This window comes from Papilio xuthus, unplaced genomic scaffold, assembly GCF_000836235.2.
Source record: "Papilio xuthus unplaced genomic scaffold, Pxut_1.1 DF827756.1, whole genome shotgun sequence".
NCBI classification, from domain to species: Eukaryota; Metazoa; Arthropoda; class Insecta; order Lepidoptera; family Papilionidae; genus Papilio; species Papilio xuthus.
In genome coordinates this window covers 2106903-2119838 of record NW_013530893.1, presented here as the reverse complement: position 1 = coordinate 2119838, position 12936 = coordinate 2106903, and the positions used below count along the sequence as shown (strand labels likewise).

General features: G+C 33.8%; 2 protein-coding genes across 4 annotated transcripts in view; one reads left to right on the top strand and one right to left on the bottom strand.

Annotated features, from left to right (window-relative positions):
• Window positions 1-12936, bottom strand: part of LOC106116346 (uncharacterized) — a 203353-nt gene that overhangs the window by 72853 nt on the left and 117564 nt on the right. For 2 of the 3 annotated variants that reach the window (XM_013310134.1, XM_013310135.1), the window contains one exon: window positions 6827-6843. The exons of the other annotated variant lie outside the window; for it this stretch is intronic. The gene's annotated coding sequence lies outside the window, so the exon portion shown is untranslated. The remainder of the gene's footprint in view (window positions 1-6826; window positions 6844-12936) is intronic. 3 annotated transcript variants of the gene reach the window in all.
• Eip93F (Ecdysone-induced protein 93F) overlaps window positions 1-12936 on the top strand; it is a 152099-nt gene that overhangs the window by 32199 nt on the left and 106964 nt on the right. The window lies entirely within an intron of this gene.

Below are 12936 nucleotides of genomic sequence, written 5' to 3'. Positions count from 1 at the left end.
TTGAAGAGCTGCTTTTTACGTAACTTCCTAATATTATAAATGCGAATATTTAGATGGATACGATGTGGATGGATGGTTGGGTGGGCTACACTAATTAAGTTTTTTATATATCCAAGCGGACGGAGTCGCGGGCGATAGCTAGTTAATTATAAAACAAGTCGAAACTCGTTGCATCGTTAGTTCTAAAAGTTGTAACAATTATGTTATTAGACCGTCCACAGTTTCGCATCGCTTTTGAATTCTTTATGAGTTTTCGTGTAAAGGCAGCCTTTGTATCATTAAATATAACTTATGCCACGTTACGGAAAAACTACGTTTTGTATGTAAATGTAATTATAAAAGCTTGTTATTTAATTATTATTAACTTTAATATCGCAAAATATTTACCTTAGGAATGCCACATTTAAAGATATTAAAATTATATTGATTGTTTGATTTGAAAAAAGAAATTCTTCCTTTCGTTTTTTTCATATACAACCTATTTTTGGCAGTTTAATTAAGAATGAATAAAACTTTTTATTTTTATAGATCATATTTTTTCCGGCCAGAAATTCCAGCAGATATCGTCATAATATGTCAGCAATATTTTACTACAATTTGACCTGATTTCGGAACGATAGTTCTGAACTGATTGTGACTATTTTGATAGACAATTAGCGAAAGTTTCTCACTTGTGTACAGTCGCGCACACTGCTGCCTATCAAAGTACAGTCGCGTACAATAACGATGACAAATTATAGAGCGACTGGCGACCTCCGAATCTCGGATCATTTATTGTGGAAACAGGTCAAGAGTGACATTTTAATGTCCAACTTTCTTTTGAAAAATGGCCATCATTTATTTGTTTTTAAATACATTTTCTTACATCGTCACATGATTTAAATTTGTTTATCACTCATCTGTCTTTTCCCTACCGAACTCTCAGAACTCTTCTTGTCTTCCAGTATCTTAATCAGCCGTCATATCTGAATTCACGGCCTTCTTACGCATGTATGTACGTAACGATTAATCAAAAAAACTATTGGACCGATTTATAAAATCTTTTAGTACTAGACTGCAGCATTATCCCTAAGTAACATAGACTATATTTATTATAAAAATATTAATATGAAATAATAAAAAAATAACAAATATTATACATTGTTACTATGAAAATAAGTCAACATACTTCTTTTTAGTGAATTTCACGACTACTAAACAAATATATCTAAAATCATCATGTTACTATCTTTGTATGTAACAAGTAGTAAAAAAATGCAGTTACTCCTTAATAACGATGGGAAAGTCAGCCAACTGCTCAAAATTACCCCCAAGCTGGGGCTCGCTCGGTATCGACTTTAGACGTTCGACTTCAATTATAAACGCTTCGGCGACTTTTTCTTCGTTAACTGTATTTGAGCAGTGTGTGTTTACGCTTTTTAGTTTTAAAAAAAATATTGTGACAGCAACAAGCAAAGGTATTTTGATATACAGCCAGAAGAATTAAACATTCAAATTTAGTGACCAAAGACGAACTCACAACTCTCGAGATATAATGTTTGTTGTCGTCCAGAAGAAACATTTCACTATATTACTATTTAAAAAAGGAGACAAGAAACAGTAGGTAGAAACATTAGGAAAAATCCTATAGTACGTAAATAATGTTCCGTTTATTTTTAGTCGACGTCGGACTAGCTAAGTAAGGACAACCAGAAATGCGTCGGTCAGCATAGCAATTAGATTGACTGTGTTAGTGCCTTAAATAGAATTTATTTTCTTTTTATACGACATGACCTTCGACTTGAAGCTGCAATCTATAACAGCCATTGACAAATGAAGTATTTACTGCCGGAGTCAGTCATTTAAATCACTAAGAAGAGTTTAATTATAGGTGAGTATTTATTTATCGAATCTGAGTATGAGACAAGGGGGCAAACGAGCAGCGCGAACACCGAGCTGTTCGTCGACGCCCGATCGAAATGCGTTGCTGGCATTTGAGGTGATACGTTCGTTTCTTGTAGGACTCTAACTCGTAGCGGTTTGGAAATAACTTCTTCCTGTTCTCATAAAAAAAAATATAGTTTCTTATGACTACACTTCATAATAAGATCTTTATAGATGAAGATGCTGGGAAATAATATGAAAAAGACTACAAAATACATTAGTAGTTTCGTTTCCAAATTGTATTTAAAGTTTTAAACTACGTCAATCTTAAATATTCAATAGTTAAATACAAATACGTAGAAAACACGTTAAGCAGGTCCAATATTACCTCCGCCTGTACCCGAGGTGCACCACCTGTGGCTTCGTAAATTTAACGTATTTCCCTCCCTTTCCCACCAACATTAAACCTCCATACAATCGTCTCACTCGCTCCTGTTTTCACAAATAAGTTGCATCCGAAAACAACATAGAAAACGTTACCGTCTTGGCAGGAGAAACCGGCTGGTAGTCGTAAGGATTTAAGGTTCGTTTTCCCGTGAGTTTTCAATGGCTGAAAACTCTTTGTGTAACCTCCACTGAAAGTTTCAGAGTAGGAAACACCACAGCGCCGTAGTCTCTGATTGTAATATAACGCAATTTAAAATAAATAGGGACGTTGTGACTTCAAATGTACTCGATAGTTTCATTGTATTATTCATAATCATATTATGGTCCTACACAGAATTATCAAATTACTAGCAGGCTCCCTCGACTTAACAGCGTATAATTTAAAAAAAAGTAACATACTACATGCCCGCTGGCATTAGCTACCTTCCCGACAAAGACCCGTCAAAATCGGTCAGCCATTTCCAGAAATATGATTTTTCTTTTAGATATTTCATACAGACATTCAGATTGTAGTAATATTAATAAATGACTGTCTCTTATCGTCAGATGACCCGTTATTTTTATCATTGTTTTGCTACTATTGAAGTGAAGTGTTAGCCGGTCGAGCAGTCGGCATTCAATGTGTTAAAATAATCCGTAACAACATATCTTAATCAATACCAATTTGATACTTAAAAGAAAAAAATCTTATGTTTATAAGCAATGTGAAACCAAGACCTTATATCGATACGTAGACATCTCTATGGTGTAGGAAGGTACGTCTCGCCCGACGCAAACTGCCGTCGCTTGGGTTAATCCACGAATAACTTGCCGTAGCAATTTGCTGCTACGCGATTTGGGAACCATCTCTACGACATTACTAACTCCCTAGTATTTCTGTACTCCTGGGATCTTTGTGTTATTCGAGCATACAAAATCGAAACTAAAAAAAACTGTTAGCTAACCACAATAAACAAATTGTCGTTTATGTATGCAAAGATTAGAAGTTAATTGGCAAAGAGTTTTTCGTGTCTAATATTTAAATTAACAATATGGACAGTTCTTGCATAAAATTAAATAAATTAAAAACCATATTATCTGATGCAACCCTAGTAAACTTTTTGAAACTTTTGGCACCATTGACCTAGCACGAAATTTATATCATTATTTTTAACCGCCGACTTTCTTTTTTAATAATTATAGCAACATTTATAGGTTAACTACTGAATATTGCCAGATCCTTTGACGTCATTGTAAAAGTAAAAAAAAAAATATTACGTCTCTTCTTTCATAATCTTGCAGATTTCTTTTTATAACATTATTTAATTTAATTCTTTGTTTTGAAATCATTTCACAAGAGTCTGTGTAAACAATTTATTTAGCAAGGACAAAACGCTTCGCTTAGTAACCGCTAAGCTTTTGAATATGGCGAATTCAATTAGTGTTAATGTGCTACTCCATGTGTGAGTTTCTAAATAAAATTGTTATTGTAGCTTCCGTGGAATATTCTCGGCCATTTATATTTATACAGTCGAGGACATTAATTTCCTTCCCATGTCGATGAAATGTCATTTGACCTTGAACATTTTCTATTGCTTCATTATAGCTCATATGATGACGGTTTGCTTGTGTACAAAACTGCTAGGACATTTTCTAAAAGTCAATTTTTACCCTCGAAAAATATATACGAAAACATATATTCATCTCTTTCATTCTCTCCAAAGAAACAGAGATAGCAGTAATATATTTTGTACAAATGTTACTAAACTGCAAAATCACAGTAAGAAGTGAATTATTCCTGTACCTTTATTTCTAAACATCAAGAATGTTAAGTCGTCGTACGCAACACTTTCGTATAACCCTTTTGTGAGGTCATGACCTCACATTCGAATCTCTATTTGGCATACCTCATATCTGTCCCCAAACCACTGAGAAAGCTTAACCTTTGGGACCTTAGAAACTCGCCATGGTCGTTCATGTAATAAATTTTCCTAGAATTTTGTCAACGAGTTACTAAACCGGAGAATTACTTCGACTAATAGAAAGTATTCATGGAATCATTCGAAAAGACAAAATACGCTTTACTGTAATACCCAAAGTTGCTTAAACAATTTTTAATCACTTAAGAATCTTACTACTTTATTAATATTATAAATGCGAATGTTTAGATGGATGGATGTTTGTTTGAAGGTATCTCCAGAACGGCTGAACAGATCTTGATGAAATTTGGCATACATATAAAAAATAGTCTGGAGGAACACCTAGGCTAATAAGTATCTTATTTTTTTACCTCCATGACCGCTAGTTCCATATAAAAAAAGAAATCAAAAGTACTTTTAAATTCTTCAATTAGTATTTTATGAAATGCATTAAATGGACAAATTACTGAACAAAAACCTAGCAACCTTTCTCAGGAATATTCAATCGACCATCAATTCAAATCTCTATTATTAATAATCGTCAACCTTGTATGAAATGTAATTATTAATCGATTTTCAAACTCCTCTAATTGAGTTCACTAAGTGGCAGACGACCTACAAATAATCAAAGGTCACACAGATTAAGCTATCGTAGACACTTCGCAAGCAGGAAGATATTGAAATCTAATTTATAACGTCTTACATAAATAACTCTATATCTTATTGTTTTTGTGTACTCTATATTAATACTTATTTTATTAATGTAACAACTTTTAATTATAACTGGCTGTATCACGATTCCATTCGCGTGGAATTAAAAAAATTTAGTAGCCTATGTGTTGTTCTCGGGTATGTTATACATCTATGCCGAATTTCAGCGAGATCCATGCAGCTGTTCTGGAGATACCTTCATACAAATATCCATTCATCTAGACATTCGCATTTATAATATTAGTAACATTATGCTTCCTACATTCATCGTTAACACGTTCAGTGCCACCGACTCTCATTGCGTGAGATTCCTTTGATATATACAAAAATGATGTGTAGCTACTAACGTGTTAAAATGCGCGAAACACCTAAACATATATTTCTCCTTTTCTTCGCAAGCATCATCGTCTAAAAGTCTGCTGGTATTTTCCTCTAATATCATAAATGCTGAATGAAGATTGTATACCACACTTATCTTTCGAACTTGACACCTATCAATGTTTACTGCAAGCACGTGGTAAGTTTACAATGTTAATTGGACTTAGAAATCGAATATACACTGGACATTTCATAGTTCTAGTGTATGAGTCAAGTGTAACGTTGTTGTATTTACTCATATTTGATAGAGAAAGTTCTAAATTAGAGTATTGCACTTGTTAGATGTTACTTCCTATTTCCACTGAACGACTGTTGCTCATGCATATGTGGCGCCCCCGTGGAAATTGGCTCTTAGTGTTAAAATTTTGTGCATTTAATGTATAGTATGTACAGAATATGTAAGTATCTAACATATTATCTAACAAACTCAACATATTGCAATACCAACCTTAACTTTAAGTCATTAACACGAAGGCCAATGTTTGCTCCGTTTATCGGGGCGCCGCGAACTCCATTGCGCAAACGATAAAAGATACGCGCGCATCAAAACAAAATGGCTGCCGAACCGATATCTAACGTAGCAACAAGCTAACCTAGACAATTTGCTAGGAAGCGAGTTTTGACATTGCGCACGACCTTGAGTCCGCGCACGCGATTGGCTGACGAAACAAGATGGCGTCCGCTCCCGCGCAACCGACATGTCATTGTTTCTACTAATTAGATGACCGGCTTAGGTGCGTTTTTCAAACGTTCTAATGTAAATTCCCTTTGCTTCTGTCTTTAATAGGTTGATTTGCATTTTAGCGGCTGCGTTCGACGTGTTTGATGAGGCGTAGTGTTGTTTTTCCGTTGTACATGTCCATTTAAGGTTATGTGTTGCTTCGTGTTCGAATACGATTGATGGACCCTTTTTCTGAACGTGCATTTGGTTTTTACGCGGAGTAGAACATCGCTTGAATTTTAACACTGCATTTAGATTTATGTATATTTATCGTAAGGTTGTTATTTAATTCCGACGGTTTGCTCATAAAACGAAAACTTTATAATGATTGTAAAATATCTACAAGTAGTCGAGCATAAACATTTAAAAAATCCAATTCTTCGAAAAAAACTTTGAATAAACAACAAAGTTAGTAGCGTATACAAACTTTAAAATAATTAAAGTTTATAAATTCTTAGTTTCATAATACGTCTGTTGTAGTTAAATATGTGAAACATATGAGAGAAGTTTGTAGGATATCGAAAGCCCGGGAGTGGGTATAAATTAGTTTACAAGATTTCACCAACAGACCGAGTAACGAACCGGCATTTACAACTAAAAGTTGCATAAAAGCACGTAAAACTTCGCCTTCATTAATAGCTCGATATCAAAAATACGTTTACTATGAATTTTGAAAGTTCCCTTTGTTGTTTACGAAGGCTTCTTTGTAAATTAAAAAAGATTTACCTGTAAATTTCCACTGATGTAAGAGTAAACCTAACTATAACGAATTTTATACTAAAAATATAGAAAACAATGGATGACTTGCCATATCTCAACCTCCATCTGCAACAATTAAGATATGTTTAGAAAAGAAAACGTAACGCTATCTCTATTTATTGCAAAGAGAACAAGAGAGATGATTTACTTCATGCGAGTATTTAAGAAATGAAAACATACAGTTTTTACAATAAATTACAATTGAATTTTGACATTGGCCAATGTAATATACCTAAAAGGAACGATTCAATAGAATTTAATATACAAAAGTCTTTAGCCAGTCGGATAAGAAAAATGTCTCTTTATAATTCATCTCGGAGACTTTTTAATAGCGTCGCTAAAGGATAAGGAAGGGGGAAAAGGTTGAAAAAGATACTACAAGATGCACCACTTTACGCTCAAAGCACACCCGACTTAAAGATAATTTGTGATAAACGAAGCCAAAATATATACAAACATTATAAACTCGAGCTATAGAATACTTAGGTTTACACTGCCAAAACGCAAACACAAATCATTAATTTCCCTTCTGTTTGAGAAGACGTCAAGCCTAATATAGCTGAATCACTTTTGTCTTACCATTTTGCTTAAATGTAAATCTGGCAAAAAACGTAACTTTCAAATTATTCTCAACTGCCAACTGTCCGTGACTTTGTCTCGCGGAATTAAAAAGATCTAGTAAATAACATAGTCTATGCTACCCGAGGTTAGTGTAGCTTCCCAAAGGCGAAAGAATTTTTCAAATCGGTTCAGTAGTTTCGGAGCTTACTTAACACAAATAATATCAAATATATCCTCTTTATAATATTAGTATAGATTATATTTTCCTCAATTTTGTCTCATTTAAATTACGATGTATAACTACTTAGATACTGCGTAAAAATTAGTATAACAAATACTTAATTTGTGTCTTAAACTATGTATGAAAACTAAAAAGTATAATAATAAATAGGAACTTTTAATATGTAAACATAACCTTTGAATTGTCAAACGGAACGTATCGTAGTGAAAAGTTTAGCGACGTGTACACTGAGCAGAGGATCACCTGCGATATTTGGCAGCGCGCCAAACAATGACCATCACCCAAGATATTGGGTCAGGGGCGCAACATATGCGATAATTCGCTGTAGGCCTAAATCCAAAGCAATACAGTCTAAATTCCTAAATCATCTATCTTATGCGTAGCCCGCTAACCCGTTAATTAATTATGGCGCACGTATAATAAGTAAAAACTAAAGAACGAAAAATTGATAAAGGGTGGCCATGATAAGGGGGCGACCCACCACTATTGATCGGGCCCCGAACCTCCCCCCAGTATATAGGTATAAAAAGCGTAACAAATTTTCGTCTTAAGAAAAGGAAAAGAAAAAATGTATACAGCCACCCTTTCGCTAGGGAGTGGGCCGCCACCCCCCGGCGCACGGGGTGGGGGAGTGCATTTTTCTCGTGGACTCTAACCCCCCAACCCCCAACGAACGTAAGATGTTACAAAGGATTCTTTGTTGGTGCAACGGTTAATTAGATTTTGGATATGCTATTTTTCGGATTTACTCGCGAATAAAGTTTACATTCCAATCTATAAAATATCATACATTTACTTCCTGGTTTCCCCGATAACGTCATTTGCCAAAAGCACACTTTATAAAAGACTTTAAACTTTAGCGTTTATAATATTAGTAATATTGTCCATGAGATACATAATCGGAAATATTCTTAAGACGGATTGGATTTGTCAAAACAATTAATAAAGACGAAGATTTTATTAAAAATACTCATAACGGACCAAGTACCAAAGCGTACATGTAGAAAAACAAAAGAACTTTTCCTGGATCATGTCAAAAACAAACTCGCAGCTCTGCTTTACCTTAAACTAAACACTTATAGCTTAGTCTTTATATAATAGATTGAGCAAATACTTTAAATAACGACGTAAATATTGACGTAGCATCTAGTTGAATGACGTCATAATGTGTAAAGGTTCGTCAGACGGTTATTGCCCTTTTAACCCATTTACTGTGAACGTTGCATAAATATATTCTATACTGAAAAAGGGATTCAAATGATTTTAAATGATATAATCGTCTTCCGTACTCAGAGTTATTAAGCGGTCACTAAGAGCGTCCTATAGTGCAGATTTAGCTTGAAAATGAACGAAGCTTTATGTCTTATTTTACGATTTAATTAAAATCGTTCCAAACTTTTTTTTTTAAATGCAACGGCAAAGGAATCTCAATCAATGGTCCACTTACTAAACTATGGTCAGAACTTGACTTCCTGTGAAACTTTTTTTTTGTTTTCGACCTGCAGCGAAAGGAAACTGCGAGACAAAGCCTGTCTAGAAAAGGCCTACATTCTTTAAATGTCGGAGATAAAAACTTTTGTCTTCATAGTTTCATGATTTAAACATTTAAATAAAAATATTTCAACAACGAGCAAACAATTTTCTATAACAAATTCGTAATTCATACGTATCAAATTCCGTGAAACTTTGAAGAGTGGAAAATTTTCGGCAAACATTTCAAAAAGTCACGAAACTTTCCGCCCAAATATACGGCTTTAAATGTTAAGCCTAAATTTTTTATAAAAAAAAGTAAAGTGACGTAATGTTTTCTCAAAGATGAAACTTATGTTGGCTTGTGTATAAAAACGGAATATTTTTAGTAACATATATTACAATCCACGCAATTTGATAATTTAGATAAAAATTACCATGTGATAAACAACCGTTAAGTTTGTGTCTTTTGATACTTACCTTATCAATCTATTCATGACTATTGACTACTTGAAAGTCTTACCGTTGATTTCTGAGACCAATTTTTGACAAAACAGAGATAACAATATGTTCGAAACGGGATTTTAGTCTCGGAAACCCACGCTTATTCACTGTCCGAGATCAAAAAATATCCTACCTCCTAATCCTTGTATTCCTTACCTATGTTCTTTAAATGTAAATTCGTAATATTACCAAGTATATTAAAAATACTCTTGCTTGTAATAGAAATAAATTAAATAAATTCATAACGTTATCCGATATAGACGTAACCGCAAATCAGTACAGCACAAAATTAAATAAGTATCTGTAAGGAGTTGCAAATGGAAAAAAATAAATTAGTTCAGCATGTTAGTACAGGGAGAGAGTAAACCACCCAATATCCTCTCCTCCGCCTCTAAAATATTCAGAAAGACCACAAAATTCAATTTGCACGTTCAGAAAAAGCCCTCCTTACTCCAGACGTACAAAATGAAAACATGCTCCGGAAAAAAACCGGGGCTGGGGGGGGTGTTTTGCACCAGGAATTAAACTTGGGGGGGCGCAGGGTGGGAAGAAAAGTGGGGAAGATGCTGGATGATTAATTATTAGTTTGTGTGTGTTCCGAAGATAGCGTCCTATCGTTCTAAAATGGGGTTGTGTGCCCAATAGGGTGGTTCGGGGGTGCGATGTATGTTTTTAACAAATTATATAAGTAATTTAACATGTTAATGTTTTTGCTCGCTTCGAGTTTCGAGCTGGAAAAAGTAATGTTTCTCAGACGAAATACCACTTCATTTTTCTCAACTAAAACGTATTAATTGTTATACGTCTATTAAATAAAGTGTACAAAGTCAATAATAAAATAAATCTTTAGTTAAAAATAATTGACGATTAAATTACTCGCTCTATCATCGGACTAGACAAAAACAAAAAAAACTTAAATAAAAGTTTTTTGTGTATACTATCTAGAATAGAAGATATACTGTTATCATTATTCTAAATCTATATGTTTAACTTCTTTACAAGCCTTTCGTAAGCCTTGTTAAATATGACTGGAGTTCAAATAACTTTAGTCCATATCAGAAGCTGTTATGTCTCAATCGATATTTTTTATCGAGAACGCCCGAACGAACTTCTTGATAAAAGTCGAACGATAACGTCGGCCTGTACAAGTATTGAAATTGTAACATTTATACACGCCGTAAGGAAATTTTAGAAAGTTATTAATATATTATGTTCCTAATTTTCCTTTCCATAGTAAAAAAAATGGATTTAGTTTTTTTCCTTATCTATATTTATCTATTCAAGAAAAAAAGGTATGTTATTAACAAAGTTATACAAATAACTTACTGCCGCCGGCGACTCCGTTCGTGCAGAATTAAAAAAAAACACTTAATGTGTCTTTGTTACACTATGTTTTACATTTATGTTAAATTTCAGCGATGTCCATGCAGCCGTTCGGGAGATACCTTTTAACATCCATACATCCATCCATACATTCACATTTATATTATTAGTAAGAAATAAGATGATTTGAACTACTATTAAATTTTATTAGACTTTATCTGAAGCTACCAAGAGTTCATAGCCTTAAGGGTTCGTTAAAATCGATTTTCTCAACGAAAGGAACGGTCATTAGAGCGTGAGACAAACATACATACTTATGTTGTCCTGGTATAAACACAGCTCCCTAATAATAATTTAGGACTGGAATTTTACTCGAGCTTAGAAAAGTTTTTAAGAAGACTGTACAAGAGAAGTTATTATTCAGATTACTAATATTAAAAATGCGAATGTTTGGATGGATGGATGTTTGAAGGTATCTCCAGAACGGCTGCATGGCCATCGCTAAAATTTAACATAAATGTAAAACATAGTCTGAAAGGACACATGGTTTACTCATTATTATTTTTTTTAATCCAGCGCGGACTGAATCACGGGCAACTTCTAGTTTGGAAAATATTTTTTATTAATAAAATATTTTTTTCTTAAAAAAAACTTTATGTGAATTCATTTGAGAATATCGGGTCTTTGCAATTTGCTGTAAATCTTGTGGTAGTTATTTCTGTTTACCCCGAATGCATTAAAATGGCGTGAATTGACTAATTACCTGATTGTGACAGTTCTTTATTTGTATAAAACAAGGAAAAATATAAAAATAGGATATTATTTTATTGTTTCAAACAGAGAATACATGATCATACTATTACTGTTATGCGTTTGTTTTTATTATATTACCCTTTTCTGTTTGTTCTTGTTTGGAATTGTTTGTTTTATTATATTATATAATTTCCTTGTGGTTTATATATGTTTTGGTTCGGTTTATAATTGACTCATATAATAATAACAATGTACAGTCCCTAATGAAAAGTATTTTGTCTATCAAAGAAAAATTATAAATTTTTCATATTTCTATGTCTATAGATTAGTCTTTAAGTATAAGTTACTTCAGTTGATAATGATGGGCAAGATTGAAGGCAAGAGAAGCGCTGGACGTAGGAAAAAGTCGTGGCTACGTAATATTAGGGAGTGGACGGGGATTAGGTCAGCAGAGGAACTGTTTCGCCTTGCGCTTGACAGAACCAAATATTCCAAGTTAGCGGCCAACCTTCAAGACTGATGAGGCACTAGAAGAAGAAGATTAGTCTTTATTTCCTGTGTAAATCCAATACTTTGATTCGCTCTATGTGATTCACCTTTATATTTTATGTAAAATTTTCGTGTCACAATATTAGTCACCATACTTCTTCGAAACGGTTCGACCGATTTTGTATGAAATTATATATGCATATTCAGTAGCTCGGAGTATTTACAATCTATTTTGTTAATCAAGCGTGGACGAAGTCGCGCGCTACAGCTAGTTTTACCTTTAAATAACGCAAGCATAGAAAAATGTTTAATAAGACGGTTTATACAAAAAATTGAATGCAAGTAAAAATTATAAAATGACTTCAAGAATAGTCCAGTGTGCGCGCTCCTTTAGCGCTCAGTCTCAACGTTTTGTCTTTTTCACGGCTTCAATTTAAAATTTTATTTCCCGCTTGACCCAAAGGGGAAGATGGGGTGGCGGGTGACATTCATTATGACCAATTTTACCCCACTGTTTTTCCTTCCATTGTTGTACCAGTGATGGCTCATTTCTGTCTCTCATTGAAGTTTTTGTTTAAGACGCTCGCGGGGAAAATCTTGGGGATAACATTTTCGCTTTGTGCGTTTTCGTTTTTATTTTTAATTTTTTTCGGTCCGCCATCATCGCAACGATTACTCCGCAGTGGGGTAAATGGGTCGAGGATTATCTGGTCTAGGGATGTACCTTAACAGTTTTACAATCACTACTTTTAAAGATAATTTTCTATGAGAAAAATAGTAACTACAACTCAATGATGTTTAGTCTCAGTACCATAATT